The following is a 24,487-nucleotide window of genomic DNA, read 5'->3' as shown; positions in this document are numbered from 1 at the left end:
TAAAACTAGACACCTTTTTAATAGTTTTTAATCATTTTAAATAAATGTTCCCTCATGGTCATATTATTAACTTCTTACATGTGCTAAAGCTAAAGGTTGCCATTTTTTCCTGCTTTTAAGAATTCTGCATTTAAAATGAAGAATATTTTTTAAAAGGGGGTGACACTTATTAGTGGGCTATGCCATCTCCACCTTGCTAAATATGGCCCAAGCTTCACCCCAATCACCATGACAACACAGAACACTGGATGTGTGGTAACTATGGTGATGAAAGCAGGTAAATGAAAAGGTACAAGGGATGAGGCAGGAGCAGGAAGGAAGTTCACATGAGAAGAGAAAAACTGAGACCAGAAAAATAAAGACAAAACAAAAGAAACGAACAATTGTCATTTATTTTCAATCTCTCTCTTTCATCCAGCTTACCTGTCCGCTCTGTCTTCTTGTAACTTTTAAGTCTTGCTTTATTTGTCTGACTTTATAACTGTAATAAGTGTTTGAGTGTACGGCCTGATCTTCAGTGTCAGCTCATCTTCTTTTTCACTTTCTGCCACATTTATATCATTCGTGACTGATAACAACCATTCTGTCTTTTGGGTCTCTGAGTCTGTGCTGTTTCCATATAAACTTGTTTTCTCTGAATACATTTTTTTTCTCACAAATTTTATGTGAGAAAAAAACCCTTCAACCTGCAGTGATATCAGTGAGATTTATATGAGAGAGGTCACACTGAAAAAGATTTTTTTTCTTTTGGCCTTCAGGATTTGAGCCAACTCAGTGTTTTGGACATTAAAAATGAATGAATTTCCATATATCTTTTATATACAAAGAGAGATGTGTTGCGCATTGAGGCACATTGAGGGAAAAAAAGGATTTCTGTGGCACAGAGTTAGTATTTATCTTTACTGTACTAACCTTATTGTACTACTGCATTAATGTATCCATGGAATTTGAATAGAAACTGTATAGAACAGGGGCTTTAAACTCATTTTTGCTGAAGGCCACAGCAGAATTATGGTTTCACTGTGCTACAGCACAGCTCTCCCAACTACTGTGCACCTTTTTGTGTTTTTGGTTTTTTAAGCTTTTTCATTGTGTCTTCCTCCAACGCACTAATCACTTTCAACCGTCAGGAACTGACAGACATTGGCTGTGTCCAAATTCAGGGGCTGGATCCTTCCAAGGACCCAGCCTACACGGTCTACATAGCAGCCTACACCTATTGCAACATAACTAAGAATGCAGAGTCACCTGATCCAGCCCTAACTATATACTTTAGCAACAAAAAAAAAGTTTGATAATGCCATCCAGAGTAAGAATCTGCTTAGATACCATATTTCTAAGATTTTCAGGGCCGAGTACAATAACCTCAGTTTGATCTGAATTAAGAAGCAGAAAGTTAGCGCCCGTCCAGGTCTTTATGTCTTTAAGACATTGTGTGTTATCTGGCTTCATGGATAGATAGAGCTGGGTGTCATCTGCATAGCAGTGAAAATGTATGCTATGTCTTCTGATGATACTGCTTTAATAATTAACCTCAGTGTGTGAAGAGGACTCTCCATTTACATGCACAAATTGGAGTCTATTAGATAGATATGATACAAACCACTGCAGTGCAGTACCTGTAATACCTACAGCATGTTCTAATCGCTCTAATAGGATATTATGGTCAACAGTATCGAACGCAGCACTGAGGTCTAGCAGGACAAGCACAGAGATGAGTCCACTGTCAGAGGCCATAAGAAGATCATTTGTAACCTTCACTAAAGCTGTTTCTGTGCTGTGATGAGCTCTGAAACCTGACTGAAACTCTTCAAATAAGCCATTCCTCTGCAGATGATCTGTTAGCTGTTTGACAACTACTCTTTCAAGGATTTTTGATATGAAAGGAAGGTTGGAGATTGGCCTATAATTAGCTAAGACTGCTGGGTCTAGAGATGCTTTTTAAGTAAAGGTTTAACTACAGCCAGCTTGAAGGCCTGTGGTACATAGCCGATTATTAGAGAGAGGTTGATCATATTTAAGACTGAGACATTAATTAATGGCAGGACTTCTCTGAGCAGTCTTGTAGGTATGGAGTCTAAAAGACACGTTGAAGGTTTGGAGGAAGTAATTACTGAACTCATGTTTTGGATGAACACACCATGTATTTTTCTATAGCATGTCGCTCCTGTACTGATCTCGATCTCCTGCTAAAACAGTTGGAACTGTTTATGAGCCGAACCACATTGTCACGGCCGGCAGGCCTGTAAACAAGGTGTGGACCAATGTGCAGATACCACCCAGAGGCGACGAGTGAGAATGCAATAACAGTTTTATTTACTGACGGAAAACTGAGCAATGAACCATCCAGGCGGTAGGTGCGCTGATGATCTGGCAAAGAATGGTTGCACACGCTGAGCTTATCCCGCAGCCTAATCGCTCACAGGTGTCAGCAATGCAGTAGAGCCACAGGGCCCTGCTCAAGGGTGGAGATGCCAGGAACACAGGTGCTGCAGCTTACCCATGACACACATGTTTGAATGAAGTTTCTGGTTTTCCTGACTTTGGTCATGGGTTCCAAAACTTTTCCACACAGAGCTTCTTGATGAATGATGCAGTGATATGTTATCACAGTGGTTCCCAAAGTGTGGGTCCCGCCCCCTAGGGGGGGCACAGAGCCATTGCAGTTGGGGCACGGTATGAAAAAAAAAAAAGAAAGAAAAAAGAAAGCTTGGACACTGCTAGCATAATGGACAGGTTTTTGACGGGGCTCCCACATAAACGCAAAGCAGGAGATGAAACATCGCCAAATATGTTTGCAAACCAACTTCCTTCCAAGCCAAAGACTAGAAAATATGGTGAAGCATATCTTCCCTTTGGCTTCACCTGCACAAGTGCCGAGGTAGGTCTCCCCTGCAAAATTAGTTTCCCTGCGTCGGGAGCAGCGCTGGGCTCTTCAAATCATGAACAAACAGTATCCCACAGTTGTTTATGTTTTTCAACCCATTTTGCACAGAGAGACATTTTTTGAAAAATGTATTGACAGCAATGTTGAATATTATTACACAGGAAAAAAAACAACTACACGTAAAATAATTACACCGTGAGCCTCTGCCTTTCTAAATGCAGGGACAGTAACTGCATGTGTATATGTAAGCGTGTAAAACCTGCAGATAGTCAGATTAACAGTATTTTGTCTCTATCTGCCATTCTGCAATTCATCTCATGTAAACAATAACGTGGCGCACAGCGTGACGTGAAAAGAGGCACATACCTTTGACGTTGCGTGACGAACTCTGTAATCCTCGTCCACACGTAAACGCAAAAAAGGAGTTTAAAAATAATCTCCGTTTTCGGTGAATCGAAACGCCGTTTACGTGTTGACGAAAGGCCCAAACGCATAGAAACAGCTGAGTTTTCAAAAATACCCGTGAAGGTGTGGACGCAGCGTAAAAGAGTTAGTAGTATATTTTATTACTACCTGTAATTTATTGCAGTTTACTTTTATTTGTTTGATTGTTTACTAAATGTTTGAGGTATGAAATAAACCACAATGGAGTTTGAAAACAAAATATGAGTGTGTGTGGTTGGAGGATGTGTTTGTGCGGGGGGGGGGGGCGAAGATGTTTCTTGTAAAACAAAGGGGGGCCTAGCAAAAACGTTTGGGAACCACTGTGTTATCAGATGTGTTCATTAGTCCTACCAAGCCCACTTGTTCTCCAACGTTGCAGGTGCACCATTGATAGTTAGACCCACCAATTTTTACCAGGATAATTTTCATTTTTTTTTTACTTTCAGGCCTTTTCACAGCATCAAATATGTTCCTCCCTGTTTTCATCCCATGCATGGCATCTACACCCAAGAGCTTTTCTGTGAGAGAGAAGTCCACGTTCACACCCCTTATGAATATTGAGAACTGCACTTTGTCCGTGTTATTGGTGCTTTCATGGCTAATAAAAGAATGAGATACCGGCATCCCTGCTCTGGAAGCTGGGATGTCAGATTGCCTGCTAATGTCCTCACTCACTCTGCTATGGTGTCTTGACAAACTGACATTTTTAAAAGTTTCTATCTGTTCAGGACTCATCTGATCACACACCCTCTGGCAATTTCTTCAGCTAGCTTTCAGTTCTGCGTTACTTTGGACTGAAGCTTTGGACATTTTCTCCTGGCAGGGCTGGACCGGTAATCTGGCATACCAGGCATTTTCCCAGTGGGCACTTTTGGGCCGATGGGCTGACCTGAATGGCGACTGCACACCGGCCGTACAAGTACTGACAGCAGCTCCTTCCCCTAATGAGACTGGCCTCTCCCCTACCTGCATTGAGGGTGAAACTCTCGATGCGTAGTAAGGGGTTTTGTTGTCTTGACATGTCTTGTATACATGTCTTGTATCTCTTCCTTTGGCCTCTTATTATCCCAGCAGGGTATCTCTTCACTTGTAGTGTATAAGTGTTGATTGCTCAGTTCTTCCCATTCAGCTCACTCCTCAGGACTTGCCTTACTCTCTGCAGGAATTTGGTGGTTGCAGCTTACCAAGCAGCCTCTTCATAGTTTCATTTTGCCCGTGGGATTCCCAGGTTCTCGTATTATTCCCCTGAGAGTACACCTTGGATCATACAGCTGGTTTATACTCCTGCCTTCTATCCCATATGGAAAAGAAATAGTAAAAACTTATAAAAGACTTGCATCAGATGTGGCCTTCTTCATATAATGAATCATATAAGGCTTATATGATTTACTCATGAAAGTGGCCACTTTCTCATTACTTTCATATATTGTTTTAGTAAGTATCCAAAACTTACAAGTTTCATTTATATAATTTTTCTAGGGATCTTATATCTGTTTCTACTCTTGTATGCTTTTCTTACAAGTTTCACACCAGAGAGATACAAACCTCATAAGATTTATATATATCTTTTCCATATGGAATTTCTCAGGCGTACCTCTTCAATTGGCTGGCCAAGGCTGTGAGTGTTTGCTTAGCAGTTTCTATGACCTCAGGTATGCTTTACTTCGTAGGTATCCCTTTCTTCATCACACCTTTCTGCAGCTCTAATAGTTGGCTAACTTGTGGTTGTTCATTTTATAGCCAAGCATCTCTGTGATCATTTGTGTAGCATTTCTGTTGTATCTCATCAGTCTCCAGTTGTGATGCCAGTTGGCTCTTCATAAATTTGGAACACTGAGCTACTTGGCTTTTCACCAGTAGTCTAGATAAGGGGTCAGCAACCTTTAACACCCAAAGAGTCATTTGGACCCGGTTTCCACGCAAAAGAAAACACTGGGAGCCGCAAATACTTTTTGAAATCTAAAATGAAGATAACTCTGTATATATTGTTTTTTACCTTTATGCTTTGTGTGAAAAACTAAGGTGTGTTGCTTATGAAATCCATGAAGTGCTACAGAGAAAATTACATTTTATTTATTAATAATAATAATAATAATAATAATAATAATAATAATAATAATAATAATAATGATGGATTGCATTTATATAGCGCTTTTCTAGGCACCCAAAGTGCTTTACAATTCCACTATTCATTCACTCTCACATTCACACACTGGTGGAGGCAAGCTACAGTTGTAGCCACAGCTGCCCTGGGGCAGACTGACAGACGCGAGGCTGCCATATCGCGCCATCGGCCCCTCTGGCCTCTATTTATGTAATTAACACATTTTTAAAGAAATATAACAAAAGGAAAGACACCCAGCTGAACTAAAATGATCCATGTAGCAAACAAAAACTGTTGTCAGCCGCCACCCTTATATCGCCTTTGAGCTTTTGGAGCCTTGACCTGGCTTTTAAAAAATAATTGGAAAAAAAAAGCTCTATGCTGCTAAAAAATGAAAACCGCTGACATAATGTGGATCCGAAGATCCATAATTGGCCTACCTGGGGTCGAAAGTCTCGATAAATGCACGGCGTTTCGGCGGGTACACCGGCTTCCGCGAGTGTGACGCTTATTTTGAGCGATGAAAAAAATAATAGAATATAATTTTATTTTTAGATTTCAATATCACAATAATCTTCCAATTTAGAAGTACAAGTTAAAAAAGAACTAACATAAATAAAATACACTTCAGCTAAATACTTCTAATTTACTATAAGGACTAAAGAGCTGCAGGTTGCCGACCCCTGGGCTAGATGTTGGGTATCAAAGATTCCATAGGTCCTACATGCTCTTCGTGTAACCCCTTCCGCTGGGGTTAGTTGCATAGTAGCATTCCAACAGCACTGTATTTTCATCTATTTCTCATTTCTGTCTTCTTGTTCCAGTAGTCCACTTCTAATCAGGGTGTTTTAGTTCCCCAACACCTGACGTAGACCTTGTTAATCCAAGCGACATCAGAGCCAGTATGGCTTCAGTTACCTCTCTCTCACGCATATCTGAGGAAGGCTTGATTAGCATTGGGAGTCTAGCATGGGGCCCCTTACCGAATACAGTTGCCCTGGCTGGGAGTGGAACCCCTAACCTGGGGGCGATTGTGGCTCAAGAGTTGGGAGCTCGCCTTGCAATCGGAAGATTGCCGGTTCGAGCCCCGGCTTGGACAGTCTCGGTCGTTGTGTCCTTGGGGAAGACACTTCACCCGTTGCCTACTGGTGGTGGTCAGAGGGCCCGGTGGCGCCAGTGTCCGGCAGCCTCGCCTCTGTCAGTGCGCCCCAGGGTGGCTGTGGCTACAACGTAGCTTGCCATCACCAGTGTGTGAATGTGTGTGTGAATGGGTGGATGACTGGATGTGTAAAGCGCTTTGGGGTCCTTAGAGACTAGTGAAGAGCTATACAAATACAGGCCATTTACCATTTACCATTTAACCTGAAGTTCCGAGGACGATCAGTCTGCTGTACATCAGTAAATAATACAGCAACAAATGATACATACCAATGCAACACCAATGTTACATATAATTAAGAACTTGGCTGCTTTGAGTGTCTCAAGGAGTTGACTATTGTTTATTGAACTCTTTACAAAACATAGCCATATACAGGCTTTTTTAAAACAATTAAAACAAAAACACAAAAAAGGCAAAAGGAAACAAATGGGAACCTTCAGAAAGGTAGTCCACTAGCCAGTGGGTGACATAACAATGGCCACATCAAGCTTTTATTTATACTTACATGTACAATGTAAATGTGCAATAAAGAAGACTGTAGCATATATTGTGTATACAGTGGCTTGCAAAAGTATTCGGCCCCCTTGAACTTTTCCACATTTTGTCACATTACAGCCACAAACATGAATCAATTTTATTGGAATTCCAGGTGAAAGACCAATACAAAGTGGTGTACACGTGAGAAGTGGAACGAAAATCATACATGATTCCAAACATTTTTTACAAATAAATAACTGCAAAGTGGGGTGTGCGTAATTATTCAGCCCCCTGAGTCAATACTTTGTAGAACCACCTTTTGCTGCAGTTACAGCTGCCAGTCTTTTAGGGTATGTCTCTACCAGCTTTGCACATCTACAGACTGAAATCCTTGCCCATTCTTCTTTGCAAAACAGCTCCAGCTCAGTCAGATTAGATGGACAGCGTTTGTGAACAGCAGTTTTCAGATCTTGCCACAGATTCTCGATTGGATTTAGATCTGGACTTTGACTGGGCCATTCTAACACATGGATATATTTTGTTTTAAACCATTCCATTGTTGCCCTGGCTTTATGTTTAGGGTCGTTGTCCTGCTGGAAGGTGAACCTCCGCCCCAGTCTCAAGTCTTTTGCAGACTCCAAGAGGTTTTCTTCCAAGATTGCCCTGTATTTGGCTCCATCCATCTTCCCATCAACTCTGACCAGCTTCCCTGTCCCTGCTGAAGACAAGCACCCCCAGAGCATGATGCTGCCACCACCATATGTGACAGTGGGGATGGTGTGTTCAGAGTGATGTGCAGTGTTAGTTTTCCGCCACACATAGCGTTTTGCATTTTGGCCAAAAAGTTCCATGTTGGTCTCATCTGACCAGAGCACCTTCTTCCACATGTTTGCTGTGTCCCCCACATGGCTTGTGGCAAACTGCAAACGGGACTTCTTATGGTTTTCTGTTAACAATGGCTTTCTTCTTGCCACTCTTCCATAAAGGCCAACTTTGTGCAGTGCACGACTAATAGTTGTCCTATGGACAGATTCCCCCACCTGAGCTGTAGATCTCTGCAGCTCGTCCAGAGTCACCATGGGCCTCTTGGCTGCATTTCTGATCAGCGCTCTCCTTGTTCGGCCTGTGAGTTTAGGTGGACGGCCTTGTCTTGGTAGGTTTACAGTTGTGCCATACTCCTTCCATTTCTGAATGATGGCTTGAACAGTGCTCTGTGGGATGTTCAAGGCTTGGGAAATCTTTTTGTAGCCTAAGCCTGCTTTAAATTTCTCAATAACTTTATCCCTGACCTGTCTGGTGTGTTCTTTGGACTTCATGGTGTTGTTGCTCCCAATATTCTCTTAGACAACCTCTGAGGCCGTCACAGAGCAGCTGTATTTGTACTGACATTAGATTACACACAGGTGCACTCTATTTAGTCATTAGCACTCATCAGGCAATGTCTATGGGCAACTGGCTGCACTCAGACCAAAGGGGGCTGAATAATTACGCACACCCCACTTTGCAGTTATTTATTTGTAAAAAATGTTTGGAATCATGTATGATTTTTGTTCCACTTCTCACGTGTACACCACTTTGTATTGGTCTTTCACCTGGAATTCCAATAAAATTGATTCATGTTTGTGGCTGTAATGTGACAAAATGTGGAAAAGTTCAAGGGGGCCGAATACTTTTGCAAGCCACTGTACTTACATGTGACAGACTTTCTGTATTTAACCCAGTTTTGTTGGCTAAGCACAATTTTCTTTTAATTCTACTCTCTTGAAAGCAATACTGCACTGCAATAAGGGATGACTAAGGAGCTTTTTGTCTGAGTGTGTTGCTGGGTCTGAAATACACTGGGATGTCGTGCTTGGAGAAATTGATACACCGGCTACATAGGGGATGAGTCAGGAGAGTCAGACAAAAGCTGGTTCACCCGAAAGACAAAATTCCAAAACACAAAGTTAACAATGTGGTGTATGCTGTACAGTGCAGCGAGGAATGCCCAGACCTCTACATTGGCGAGACCAAACAGCCACTTCATAAGCGCATGGCACAACATAGAAGAGCCACCTCCACAGGACAAGACTCAGCAGTCCATCTGCATCTTAAGGATAAAGGACACTCTTTCGAGGATGCCAATGTTCACATTTTGGACAGAGAGGACAGATGGTTTGAAAGAGGAGTGAAAGAGGCCATCTATGTCCACTGTGAGCGACCATCTTTGAACAGAGGCGGTGGTTTACGACACCAACTGTCTGCCATCTATAATCCAGTTTTGAGATCCCTTCCCAGACGCCTTAACGCCCACTCACACCCTGGGCCATCAGACCTCAGGAAATCACATGATAGGGTGGGGCCAGGTTTCACAATAAGCTCACCCGAAACCCTGGCTGATTGTGACCCACACCCGTTTTCACACCTTGGCTCATGTGATTAGGTAGAGGATCAACAGGGGGTCCTTTTGTTGCTCTTTGGGTTCATACTCCCACGGGGTTTAAATCTGGGACTCTCCACCATTTGACCCTAGAACTGAAGAAGTTTCAGTTTTATTTGTCATATGCAAGTTAGCACAGGGTCAACATTGCAATGAAATGTGTTTGACGAGCAGCAGTCACTCAGCAGCATGGTACAGTAGAAGAAACTATAATAAAATAAAATAATAAAAAAATAAATAGAAAAATAGTAAAGAGCAAAATATTAGAGAGACGTGGTAAAAGAGAAAAGATGACTAAATATATATGTATCTATAAATATAAATATAAATATATGTACACTAGTGATTAAATAAGAAAATCTTGAAAAGAAATATGACGGGAGGGCAGATGGGATATTGCACAGGAATGAGCAGCAGAAAATTACAGTATTGCACTTTTAAATATAAATATCAATAACAATAAAGTGGAGTGACCAGTGCAGATTAAACAGAGTACTTGTGAAGCTGCAGGGTAGCTTCTGAGTCCTGTGTTGTGTGTGTTTAAGTGTTGTGGTTGAGGTGTCGTATGGCTTGGTGGTAGAAACTGTTTTTAAGTCTTGTAGTCCGAGCAGACAGACTCCTGTAACGTCTGCCAGATGGTAACAAGGAGAAGAGCTGATGTGCTGGGTGGCTGTGGTCCTTGATGATGCTGTGTGCTTTACGGAGGCATCGCTGGAGATAAATGTCCTGAATGGCAGGAAGCCTCGTGCCAGTGATGTGCTCTGCTGCCTTCACCACCCTCTGTAGTGATTTACGGCTGCTGGCAGAGCAGCTTCCGTACCAAACTGTAATGCAGCTCGTCAGCAAGCTCTCAAGTGCACACCTGTAGAAATTTGAGGTGATGTTGGCGTTCATGCCAAACTTCCTCAGCCTCCTCAGGGAATAAAGCCGCTGGCGAGCTTTCCTGATAGCAGTGTCTGTGTGAAGGGTCCAGGAGAAGTCCTCGGTGATGTTGACTCCAAGGAATTTGAAGCTGCTGACCCTTTCGACCTTGACACCGTTGATGTGGATGGGCTGGTGTTCCCTGACTGGTCGTTTCCGGTAGTCCAGAAGCTTCTCGGATGAGAGGTGAAACGTCTTCAAGCAACTTAAAGAAGTCCAGACGCTTTACTTTCCAAGCTCCTTAGACTACGATGACCTGGATGACTGAGAACCTTCACAGATAATAAGGGATGACCTTCCATTAGTGGACATTATGCAGTTCTGAATAAAAGATATTTTTTGTTCATATATATATATTAGTACTAATTGAGTTATATAGACTATATTGCCAAAAGTATTCATTTATCTGCCTTCGCATGCATATTAACTTGAGTGACAATACTTAATTGATAGGGTTTAATAAGATATTGGCCCACTCTTTGCAGTTATAACAGCTTCAGCTCAGTCAAGTCCTGTTCTCACAGTGCCAAACCCAGACTCGTCAATCAGATTGCCAGATGAGACGTGTGATTTGTCACTCTCTAACCCTAACCCAGAGAACAGGTCTCCACTGCTCTAGAGCCCAGTTACAGGATGCCTTACAACACTGCGTCTGATGCTTTGCATGAAGTAGGCACTGATCTTGACCTAATCTGAAGGTCTATATGAAGCTGAATTGACTCTGCAGAAAGTTGGCAACCTCTGAGCACTATGTGCTTCAGCATTCACTGACCGTGGTCTGTAATTTTCCATGACCTAACACTTTGTGGCTGAGTTGCTGTTGTTCCCAACTGTCCTTGTTCTATCACTATCAGAGTACAACACTCGATTCAGTATGCTCCTGAAAGTGGCCCATTCATTCACAAATGTTTGGAGAAGCAGTGTGCATGCCTAGGTGCTTGATATTCTACACCTGCGGCCATGGAGGTCATTCAGTGATTTGGACAGGTAAGTGAATACTTTTGGTAATATAGTGTATCTTTAAATCTCTCTCTTTCTCTCTCTCTGTCCCTCACACACACGCACACACACACAACCCACACCTTTCCCTGTTCCACTTTGCTTGTTTCAGGATTTCTTTACTGTTGGACTCTCAAATAGGACAAAAAGGGGTGCCTGTGTCGGCTAGGATGGCAGAAATGCAGGGTTGATAATATCAAAATCACACATACAGACACACACAGTCCCTTGTCTCTTGTAACAGATAATAAACAAAGTGCAGGTTATAATTGCGCTCCAGGATCTGTGGCGCCTGTTGCTGTAGGGATGTGTGTGTGTGTGTGTGTGTTGGTGTGGACATCCTCAAGTGTATTATGGCATACTGATGGTCATTAAAATTAATGATGTGGGGCTGATGTCACCAAGTAAAAGAACTGTGTGCATGTGGATGTGAGGAATATGGAAGTGAAATAGAATGTCATAAGGCAGAAGAAAGGTGATGTTTGAACTTAAGACCAATATAGAATATTGGACGGCACATTTTTAATATGCACATGTGTTTTTGTCTGTCACCAGAGGATTTATGGGACAATAAAGGGTAAAAAGGTCTTGTTTGTGAAAGGGAGAAAGAGAGAACACAGTGGGGTATTTGAGACACTCAAGCATAAATCATTTAACTAACTCTCTTCCCAAATAGACACTTGTGTTTGTTGGTTACTTAGACAGGGAATGAAAAAGGGAGGAAAAGAAAGCGAATAGACTAAAACATCCAGTAGGGATGGAATATGAGTTTGGATGAAATAGAAAAGTAAAAGGAGTCAAACAAAAAAGGGCAGAGTATTATCGTTGGTAGATTTTCTGATGAATATTGCTAGCATTGCCCTGCTACATTAAATAATAATAAGAAAATAAAGTGGATGCAGTGAGCTATACTAAAAGAAAGCAAAATTAAAAGAATGAAAATAGGCAACATCTGAGACCTAGAAGATACACAGTAAAGTGCAAAGCTCTGCTAGTGCAGAGTAATTCAATAGCTTGGAAAGATGCAGTTTCTATTATAGTTTGTTTGTTTATAATTTGAATTTCCAACAAAATAACACATGCTGTTAAGTGGACCAGTTTCAGACTGCACCACCAGTGTATCTGTGCAGGTTAATAGAAAACTCAACAAAAATACAATCTAAAAACCCCTGTACCACAACCTTCCATTAATACCTGTCCATTTTCTTCCATTTATCTGGGTCTGTATCGTGGGGACAGCAGCCTAAGCAGAAAAGCCTACAGCTCCCTCTCTCCACCCATCTCCTCCAGCTTATTGGAGAGAAAACCAGGGCATTCCGAGGCCAGCTGAGAGAGGTAATCTCTCCAGAGTCTGCCACTTGGCTATGCCTCGAAATTCCGTCCATAAAAACTATAAACAGAATTGTGACAAATGGCAGCCCTGTCAGAGTTCAACACCTACTTGGAACAAGTCTGACTTATTGTCAGCAATGTGGACCAAGCTCCTGCAAAGGTTGTACAAGAACTGAATGGCTCATACCAAAGCACCCCCCAAACACACTCCAAGGCACGTGGTTGAAAGCCTTGTACAAGTCCACAAAACACATGTAGATTGGTTAGGCAAACTCCCACGCATCCTCAACTATTCTTGTGAAGATATAGAGTTCGTCCAGTGTTCCATGACCAGGACAAAACTGAGTTGTAAACCTTCCTGGGGAGGCTGAGGAGTGTGATTCCTAGGTAACTGGAACACAGCTTGTGGTCTCTCTTCTTAACAATGTAAACCATCATCATAGTCTGCCATTCCAGAGGTACTGTCCCAGATTTCCACGCTATGTTGTTGAGGTGTGTCAACCAAGACAGTCATACAGCATCTAGAGCCTTTAGCAACTCAGGGTGATGCTCTTCCAGGGGAGTAATTGATCCATTGCTCAGGATGTTTACTGTCCATAAGGACAACCTTATGGTCGAACACGTGTTTTTTAGTCCAATAACAGAACAGAACTTAGGTTCATATCAGGCAGGTCATTCCTGTCAATCACACCCCTTCAGGTCTCACTGTGATTTTTCAAATGAGTGCTGATACACCAGCATAGACACCAGATGGAGCACCCTTGAGCACTCCACTCAAAGAATCCAAAAAGGCTGATTACTGTGAACTGTCATAAGTGGAAACAACAGTCAGGACCCATTCCTAGACCTGAAGATGAAGGGAAGCAACCCTCTCAATGTACTGGCAACAAGCCGAGAGGGACACAAGAATACTAAACCCTGCCCATCACCATCCACTAAGGGAAACTCCAAACTGGAACAGAGAGAACCTGAAGAGGTGGAGGTATGCTATGGAGAGAAAAGGAATGAAAGCTGGTTGAAGCAGGACAGAATATGTGTGTGAATGAAAGCGATACAGTTGTAACAATGAAGATGCAAGGAGCAGAGATTGTAAAGGTGGTAAATTTAAATACTAACCATCAAAGCAATGGACAACAGAGGTAAAGAAGGGAGTATAGGCAGAGTGAAGTTCGTGGAGATAGTGAGATGAGTGTATTATGCTTAATAGCATAACAACTGTTGTGTTGTCATGCTAGCATTTCTGTTGGTTTGAAAACACTACTGTGCTTTGTTGTACAGTGTAACTGCATACTATTAAGAAGGACACGCACATGAGGTTCCAGTCATATGTCATCATGGAAACTGAAGAATATGTTTTTTAGCTTGCTGTTTTTGAAAACTATGCGAGATACTAGTATAACAGTGTTGTTATAGGTCTCAGAGTATAAAGCTCAAATTGTTCATCCCACTAACTTTGGTTTCCTTTTAAGCATTAAGTATGCCACCAGCTGCAGGCATTTCAAAGTGTCAATAAAAGCTCAGTACTGTACAGCTTGTACAAGTTCAAAATGTCAAGCCTTCAAGGAAGGCACTTCAGAGTGTCATGCTGTTTAGACGGATTAGAGTGCTGTAATGGCAACACATAGTGTTTGAAAAAAAAATATCTCAGAATATTTCAAGGAATTGCTATTGTCTTAGATGAATTTACATATCACACACCACAACATAAGCTGAAACTGGATGTGACAGTCTGAGAGTGTAGAGAAGGGGAGAGCAAGAGAAACAAAAGAAAGAGCAGGTAAGGCTCCAAATGGCTTCCTGACTTTTATGTCCAAACCCTAAAAAAGGGTCTTTCCATCTTTGTCTTCATATCTTTCTACTGATGGGGCACACACACACAAACACATGCTGCACTGACTGTACTATGGTAAAACACCTCTCCTAGTGATATTTGAAACACTTGACTTAACCTCTGGGATGTGGTGGTCTCTACTGAGCATGCACATACACATACACAGACCTTTGAAAAGAACAACTTAACCTCAGAGAGTTGATCCTCGCTAAAACCTACTAAAATATGAAAGACATGCCTGGAGGAGGGGAGAGAGCTTAACGCAAGCAGTCACAAAGACTGGAAAGAGAAGGAGAAGTACTCCTGGTAGGGAGAGTGAATATTAGATAGCGAAAGACAAGGTCATAGAAAGGTCCGGGACTTGTGCTGTGTCAGTGCCATTACATGATGGGAGAACTGCTGTCATACATCCAAAGCTGGAGAAGCATACAACTGAAATTCAAGTATGCCAAGAAATTCAATGACAGGTTATTTAAAACAATAATTATAATAATAATATTTTTTCTAGCTTTCTGAGACAGTTTTTGAGTCTGAGTTTCTGAAAAACTGGATAGATGAACATTATGCTTGTTTCTTCAGAGAATATAATGGTGTGATTTTCTCTTTCATTATCAAGTTGTAGTTTTTATAAGATGTTCACTCTTTCACTCATTTAAAACGGGTTGTTCTTGCCAGGTCTGTAAGGGTTCTCTCAGGATACTCCGGCTTTCTTCCACAGTACAATGTCAATGTCAGTTTTATTTCTATGGCGCTTTTAAAAGCAACAAATTGACCCAAGTGCTTCACAATTAAAGTGCTTCACAATTAGTTAATGAACAACAGAAAACAATAACAAACAAATACAGACAAAAAAGACATTAATAGATGAGGTAATGACAATATATTTAACATAAAAAGAAACAAAACAAACATAAAACAAACCTGATGGTACTCAAACTGAGCTTGAATTAAAAGCCAATGTAAAAAAGTGATTTTTAAGACATGCCTTCATACCTTCTAACACCTAAAAGACGTGCAGTAGCATTTTGGATTAACTACAAGTGATGGAGAGATGAGTGTCCATCAGAAGGCCCAAATAGAGAGAATTGCAGTAGCCCAATCTTGAGGTGATAAGGGCATGAATAAGTTTTTCTAGGTCTTTAGACCTTTAGACCTATCACATAACTGATAAAAGCTGGTATCTGCCACTGCGGACACTTGCTTCTCTAATTTAAAAGAGCTATCTATAAACACTCACAGATTTGTTACAGTGTGGGAATGATGACAAGCAAGAGGACTGAGGGTATCAGTTAACTTATTCAAAGGGGCATGACTTTCAAAAACAATAACTTCAGTCTTATTTTCATTTACAAAGGTGGAGTTAGTGTGGTTAGGTTAATTGGTGATTCCAAATTTCCCATCAGTGTGAATGAATGATTGCCTATCTCTCTGTGTTACCCCTGTGGCAGGCTGTCTCTGTCGCATGGGGGACAGAGACAGCATTTAATCAATAGCTATTGTTAATCTCTGACTCCTTTTTTACAGTGTGTCTTTTGTCCTGTCTTCCTACCCTCAAGCCCAACCAGTCGAGGCAGATGGTTGCCCTTCCCTGAGCTTGGTTCTGAGGTTTTTCCTTTCCACTCTTACCAAGTGGTTATCCATCTGATTGTTGGGGTTTTCTCTGGATTATTATGGGGTCTTTACCTTATAATATAAAGGACCTTAAACCAAGTGTTGTTGTTGTGAATTAAACTGAGCCAAGTGAGGCCTGCCATGAAACTAAAAATTGAACTCAGGTGTATCCTGTTTCTACTGATTATCTGTCAGATGTTTCTACACCTATGGAGTCCACCTGTGGTAAATTCAATTGATTGGACATGATGTGAAAAGGCACACACCTGTCTATAGTTCTTCCCATAGTTGACTGCGTATGTCAGAGCACAAACCAAGTCATGAAGCCTAAGGAATTATCCGTAGACCTGTGAGACAGGATTGTCACGAGGCAAAAATCTGTTGAAAGGTAGAGAACAATGTCTGCAACACTGAAGGTCGCAATGAGCAGTTTCTCCATCATCTCTAAACCAAGAGTCTTCTTAGAGGTGGCCGAATGCACAATTTGAACAATAGAAGGGCCTTAGTCTGGGAGGTGTCCAAGATCCCCATAGTGACTCTGACAAAGCTCCAGCATTGAGTGTGGCGAGAGGAGAACCTTCCAGAGAAGACAACCATTTCTGTAGCACTCCACCAATGAGGCTTTGTTGATTTGGTGGGACCAGCACCCCAATACAGAAAGTCTGGATTGGCTCTTTTTTTAAAAAGTCCTACTCTCTGCTCCTCTGAGTCTTACTCAGTAGGCAGTGCAGAGCTTAGATGGAGCCGATGGGTGAGGGGACTCGCCCAGGTCTAACTACCTTTTTCCTCTAGGTGTCTAACCTGCTTTTCTCTGAGAACCCCTTGTCCCTGGTAGCCTTGCAGGTCAGGGAGATTTCTTGGCCACACTAGTCAATGGCAGCTCCCCTCTAGGTCAGTGCTCTTGGAATATAGCTGAGTTTAATTTAGTGACTTGGAAAACATGCCCCCAGGTTCTGTTACTCGCACAGGCTGGAGTACTTTTAAGAGCTATTTATACTAATATAGATTACTCGGATTTTTACCTTTACTGTTTCACAAAGGGTTTTGCTTAGTTAGTCAGACAAGAACACGGTTGAATCATATGTTTCCTGTTTAGTGAACGGGGTGCTGGACTGGGGATGAAACCCTTGATGCATGTTAAGGAGCTTCCTTGTCTTGATGTCGGAGGCTTCTGTCTCCTTCTTTGACCTGCTCATTATCCCAGCAGGGCCTCTGATGACCGACAGGGCGTCGGTGTTGATTGTCCAGATGTTGTTCTTTCATTCAGCTTGTTCAGTTCTTCATTCTACTTGGGGCTTAATACCCAATCTTGGGTGGAGGTGATGATATCTCCCCTGTGACATGACATCCTCGCTCCCCCTTGCTATAGCATTTGTGTTGTACCTCGCTGATCTCCAGTTGTGATAGAAGTTCCTTCTTCTGAATAATGAAACACTGAGCTACTAGTTGTTTCAGATTCCATAGGTCCCACATCCTCTTCATGTAAGCCCTTCTGCTGGGGTTACTTGAATTGGAGCATTGCCCACTGTTGTTTTGCTATATCTACTGCTATGAATGTTTTTTGGATTATGTATTATTTTTACATTGCATTATTCTTGTGTAATGTTTTCTTTGTTTTTGTATATTTAGCTCTTGTTGTTACATCTTTTATTGCTATTGTTTGTTTTTTTAGCCAGACATTATGACAAAGAAAGTGTGTATCAGTATCAGTAAGTGGTTAATCATCTATAAATGATTACTCCTCATTAGTGTTTATTAATACATTAATGTACAACGTGGTATCATTTTTTTATTTACTGAAGTCTAACTAAGTGATTAAAAAGTATTTAGATGCACATTTTTATATAAAGATTAAGATATAAACTCATTGTTTCTGAGTTTTTGTCGTTTCATATTGAACTTCATGGTTCATAGTTGTTAGTTATTATTTTGTGTGAGCTCATGTAATGTGAAGACTATTTTTGCCTTGTAAAGCAGAAATATATCAATACTCAAACAAGTATCAGCTATCTTCACAACAGAACAATGACACATAGCAGAAACATATACAGAACATACAAATATTTATTGCCAGATGGAAATAAAAACTCGCCTGAGGTTTGCAGAACACAAAAATGTAAGTAGGACCAAATTCTAAGTTTGTAAAATGGGTTTAAGTGAGAAAGATACTCTGAGCAGTGGGAGCCACAGGCTAGCTTTGCTTAAATATGCTAAGACTTTTTCATCTAAAATAACATTTTAATTAATTATTTTACAGAGATTCACAAACAAGTGTAAACACCATAAACAAAGTGACAAAAATATTAAATTTGTAAGTCAGAAAAATGTCTTTGGGATTTCTGTACTCCTGAGTTTCAATTCTCCTCTGTTTTTAGAGTGTTAGATAGCTTTAGTCAGAGAAGTCAACATCCAGTCAGGTTACGTTCTGAAGTGCTCCTCAATTAAACGAATAAAATCCCTTATAATATACTGGGTCGTCATGTACTTTCATTTTGCCACAGAGGTCTGAAGAAGTAGATTAGCCGGCAAAAGTACACATAAGATAGCAAGTCGGGTGGTGCATCTATCAACCACCAATAGGAGGTTGCTTAATGTACCTTCTTCTGACCTCCAGATCAAGAACTATTTGGAAATGATGTCACCCATGCAATATGACATAACCCACTCAGACAAAAACTGACAAGAAAAAATGTCTAGAAAATGTTGAGAAAAAAATGTCCTTTTATATTTGTTTTGGTGGAACAGTGAAAGAATCAGAAGACAGCTCTCACTGTGTACTCAGACTAGGTAAGGTCACTTGTACTGTACCACTGCACCTTTGACTGTTCCCAGTAGTCTCATACAATCAAGAGAAAGTCGAATCTGAAACGGTAAAGTCTTACTTTTCCCTGTACTATATATGTTTTTAGTGTAGGAGGGATGGAGAGTGCCATTTCTTTGGATGTCACCTAAAGATTACAGCATTAGAGGCTGAAAGTGCTATGACCTTACGCACTCTTTGAAAGCCCTTGAAAGCTTTTCAGTGGCAATCATCTCACCCTCAACAAGTGCTTAGCTAAAAACCTTTAAATTTCCTGTTAGATCACCAACTGTGTTGGATGTACGTGCATTTGTGCTTGTGTATGTCTGTATTTGTGCATAATTGATTACATGCTCAAAGGTATTCTTCTGTGTGCAGGAATATAAAGGGACATGCACTGTGATACAATGATCTTTTTTTCTATTAAACTAAAAAGAAAGACACAGCAAAATTTTCTACAGACTTGAAATAACAGTGAGACCCTAACATAGTTGTTAAAATGGGACAAAGAGTTTCAGGGGAATTTGCCATTTACAGTGATGCACTGTGGACAGCTTCCCTATGTGGACCTGAAACATTGAGTCCCCTGAGACATGTATGTTCTGCAGCACATGGAAGATTTATGACTATTTATGGTTGGCTTGGTATTTGAAAAAAACAAATGATAAATACTGCAGAGATGCATTTAAAAGGAAGCTTGACTAACTAGAGTACTAACAGTTTTGTGCTTTAACATCTTTCAAGGGACATTAGAAGAATTTGAGAATCACTTATGGAGTCTAAAACTGAAGAGTAAAACACAAAAAAAATCACTCTCTGATTAATTTCCCTGTTGAATGTGCTATTGTGCATAAGAGTTAATATGGATGTTGTCTAAAGCTATCCTCAATCTGTTCTGATGTAAATCTGATCTCCTAGTATAAAGCACATCAGTGCTATCTTCATTTGAATCATTGTAACTCTTCAGTGAATGCACCATGCTTGACATCCTTAGAAAAATCTTCATTTGAATCATTGTAGACTTAGACAACCTCTTCACTGAATGTGCCACGCTTAACATCCTTGAAAAAATGGCAGCAGGTTCAGTTTTATTAACAGATGTACTCTGGTCCCAGGGCAAGGACCCTCAGGTTGAAAAGAGTTAACAGAATTTGTTTCTGTTGTGAAAAATACTATAAAAGCCCACGTGGAATCAGCACAAGACATACTCTTTTATATTAAACAGGATTATTTTAAGGGCATGGCAAATTGTAGAATTCATTGTGCATTTTTTATTTAGTGGTGTGAAGTTATAAGAAACAAAAGTCGATTCACATTTACATTCATATTTCCCGAGGGTAACCAGTGACAATGAAAAACAAGAGCCTCTTGTACTGTTTATATAAGCTTTCACTGTAGTGTCGCAGCAGTTAAAGGTTTGTTATGTACAAATTTAAAAAGATCATATTTCTTCTCTGATCTCTACTGGTATGCAGCCTCTCCGATGTAAAATAAGAGAATAGAATTATGTTGAAAACTTGTACGTACCAAACGGTGTTTTGTTAGAGTGTAGAATGTACAAGTCTCGCTGTTACAGTAGTTTTCACTAGAGCTGCTTTGTAGTAACAAAATTCTTTCCCCCCGATGAGAAATCAAACAAAAGCATAAAAAAACAAAAAACAACAATAAATATTACTTTAGTATATCTTTTAAAAACTGATGTTTAACATCATAAATGCAGATAATGGACGGTTTAGCAAAGCCAATTATTCTGTTCCCATGCGGGCGTCCATGCCAGTCAGCTCAGTGTTAGTCATATACAGACCGGTCTGCAAGACACTTGATTCCTAATAACTACACATATTTAGACATTGTCAGTGGGTTTCCCATCATGTTTGGCAATGACCAACGTTGTTTGGTGTTGTGTTTTTTGGGGGGTTTCAACCGGAAAAAAGGCATGAACATTCAAAATTCAAAGATGTACTGTATATACAAAGCCACGTACAATATAAAAACTCCTACTGCTACAGTTGAAAATGTACATACATGAATTTAAAGGTGTGAATGTGGTGGTAATTTAGGGATTTTAATAATTTCTTTGAACTACTTTTTCCAGGGTGGAATGATTTTATAGCATATATGTTTAGTCTTTAAAAATAGGAACCCAGCGCACAAATATGAATTTATTTTGGATTTTCTCCAATTCACACAGTTTCAAAAACAGACGTACATCTCAACTCATATATAGTTAAATGCACTTTGATGAGATGCTTTTGGTAGCAATCAGTAAGCTTCTACCATAAATGTGACTGGATATGTGACCAGTGTTCTTTGGAGAAGTATCAGGTTCATTCAGACTGGTAGGTTTCCTGGTCTTTATGCAACTCTGTGCATTTTTAACATTAAAAAAAAAAAAACTTTTCTTCCTTGTCTTAACTTTATGTAATATGCAATATTTTACAAACGTGTGTGTGTGTGTGTGTCTGTGTGTCTGTGTGTGTGTGTGTGTGTGTCCCAAGCATGTGTGTGTATGTTCTTTTTATATGTAATGACTCCCAGCTTTTCTCTTTCTTTCCAATTCTTCCAACTTCTCCTGTTTGCTCAGTAGAAGAATCAGGGATTATTACACTGATCGAAACAACAAATATCTGGTGTGTGTCTGACACCACTTGACAGAAGTTTTACAACATTTTGTGAATCGCTCACTAACCAGGGCGATCTGTGATTAGAGCCTGACAACGATGTATTTTCTAGATACATTCTAGACGAAAATGAGCCGGACCAAAACATTCATTTTGCTTCTATAGTCAGTTGATATCCAATGAGATGTTGTGTCTGTGGATTTATATCCTTTATGAGCAGAGCTCTCATGTGCACATCTCACACCAAAACAAACAAACCACACGACACGTAGCCCCGCCTCTCTAATGAGTACATAAGGAACGGCTAACAGTAACAGACAGAGTGAAGGAAAGGCTGGACATGTTGTGAATTTGGCTTTGTTTGCAAAGACGGATTTGATGATTTCATCCTATAACTCTTTGAGGACAACTCTTTCCTACTCTGTATTTATTCATCAAATTCATCCAAGTTATCAGTAAAGTAAAATTACTATATCATAAAATAGAGGGTTTTTTTATAAAATAAAGTAAAGTTATACAGCAGTACAAAAATGTTCATTCTCAAAGATAACAACAGGAAATTATTTTAGATGTTACGTTTGTCCAGACCTGGATTTATGGGTTTCAGGGTCAATGCAAACAGACAGTAAATGAATTCAGTCAAACACACAGCAAAATCTCCAGTGTTAATTCAACTCCTATAGTGTTAAAGTTAACACTTTTCCAGTGTTTATATAATTCTCACTGGTTTAGAGTTAAAGTAACACTTTGCAAAGTGTTATTATTTTAACTCCATTGTAGTGTTAAAAATATAACACCCATAGTGTTAAAATTTCACTCTGTATGGTGTGAAGTGTCTTCACTCAGAGTGTAACTACCTAACATTTATAGTGTTGTTTTAGGACACTGATAAGTGTTCACTTTTACACTGGCTTGGGTTAACTCTTTTCACTGAGGGTGTTACTACACAACAACTATGGTGTTATTTATGACACTTTTAAGTGTTTATTTTCACACTGGATTGTGTTGACTGTTTTCACTTAGAGTGTTATTCTGTAACTTTTACAGTGTTATTTTGGCACTTTAAAGTGACATATATGAGCTTTTAAATACTAGTCTGTATTAATTGTCTGAATACAAAAATGCATTAAAGTGCAATTACTGTATGACTACTGTGTTACATTCAGTGAAAATCCTTGTTAAGTCCCTTTACAGGATAAAAGGAGAAAACATAAAATTGGTCACATAAGCATTTTAATAAATATTAAATTCCAAGCACCATACAGCATACGTTCACAACAAAAATAATGGCACAATGTACAGACCATCATCATCACCATAAGCACTTTGCAAATCAAAGGGCTTGTATATTTCAATACAGTCTGCTTTAACAACATCTTTTTCATCCGTTTCAAACACTTTATAAGCATGGCAATGTTCACTGAAATTTTCAACCACAAGCTTCTGAACTATGAAGTAGGTGTGACTATTGACCAAAACTATTGTTTTTATTCTGCAAAACACCGGCATCTCATGTTCAGAACCACAACAAATGACCAATCCTGTTCTGTACTCAGTCCCATTAATGTTAACCCAATTAGCAGAGAAAGCCTCTTCTGCAACAGCAGGCAAGCCTAGGGAGATCATTTCACTATTTTCCTCACTATCAACATCAAATGATTTCAAGGGCCCATACTCAACATGGCTTAAAGGACATGTCTCCCACTTGTATGCTATGGATGTTTGATGTTTTTTGGCAAGTGACACTGTGATGTTCTTAAAGTTCTTAAGGGTGTCTTTGAACACCCTATGTTTAGCCTCACCTCTCATGCTCCATACATGCAATAATGGCCCAATTTTTCTGATGCAAGTTGGGTAGTGCAACATAAAGTGGTGTTTGGGAATCATGTTCCTACCTGGATACAACAATTTGAACAAGTCATGATGTTCCATTGTTAAATGTTTTAGAAGCACAGTCATGCCATGTGTAACAGATGGAGAGAATATGATGTTAATTATTTGCAACAATAGCAATAGCATAGTCCAGTTCTGATTTCCTTCTGGCACAATATCACCAAAAATTAAAGGAATGTTTCTTATCAGACAAAGAGTCTGAATGGAGTTAAGACCTATACTATTACCACTACTGTCTAAGTTCACCCTTGTTGGACGATTTTTGCTCTCCAAGTAGCCATAGTCAAAAGCATAGATCCGTGACAAAAGAGCATGTTTCGGCAGAAAATTGTCTGACAGATATTCCAACAGTAACTTTATCTCATATTGTGCTACCCCTTCGAGAATATCATGCATAATGTCCAAGGAAAAGTTCTGGCAAACATGAAAGAATTGAAGAGTGTTCAGTGTAGAATTCTTTCTTAAGCCAAACACATGTAGCTTTTGAGGATCAGATTGCAACTCACTGCAGTGCATTTCAAAAAGTTCTTTCCCTCGTAAGATGATCTTTGGATCATCCTCAGTATACACACTCTGTGCATCCTGTTTTGCAATTAAACACAAACGACAAAAGTAACGTCCACTGAAAGACTCAACAAAACCCAAAATTGAGTGCATCCCCAAGTTGTCCCCAGTTATCTGACATATAGTGCCATGGACCTTTTCAGATGAGAAGGGTAAATCAATGCCATGGCTCTCCAAAAACTTTATGTCATCAATCAGAGGCTGTAAAATAGGATCAAAGCCGTATTTTTTCACATCTTCTGCATGAAACAATGCAACCAAATGAATGTTCATCAATGCAGAATTTAACTTTGGAGGCAGATTTCTGAGGACAAAATAGATTGCACCAACTTTGTGAACACCACGTTTGGAACCAAGTGGATTAGCAGTCTCAAAGTCATCATAATAAAGCTGAATTTGCAAAGAAGTCTGTGGTTTTGAAAACA

The 24,487-nt window shown here is 40.1% G+C and overlaps 1 protein-coding gene across 1 annotated transcript in view; it reads left to right on the top strand.

Moving 5' to 3' along the window:
- tenm3 (teneurin transmembrane protein 3) overlaps window positions 1-24,487 on the top strand; it is an 869,227-nt gene that overhangs the window by 447,809 nt on the left and 396,931 nt on the right. The window lies entirely within an intron of this gene.

This window comes from Oreochromis niloticus, linkage group LG6 (genome assembly GCF_001858045.2).
Source record: "Oreochromis niloticus isolate F11D_XX linkage group LG6, O_niloticus_UMD_NMBU, whole genome shotgun sequence".
NCBI classification, from domain to species: domain Eukaryota; kingdom Metazoa; phylum Chordata; class Actinopteri; order Cichliformes; family Cichlidae; genus Oreochromis; species Oreochromis niloticus.
This window is presented reverse-complemented; position numbering and strand designations above follow the sequence as displayed.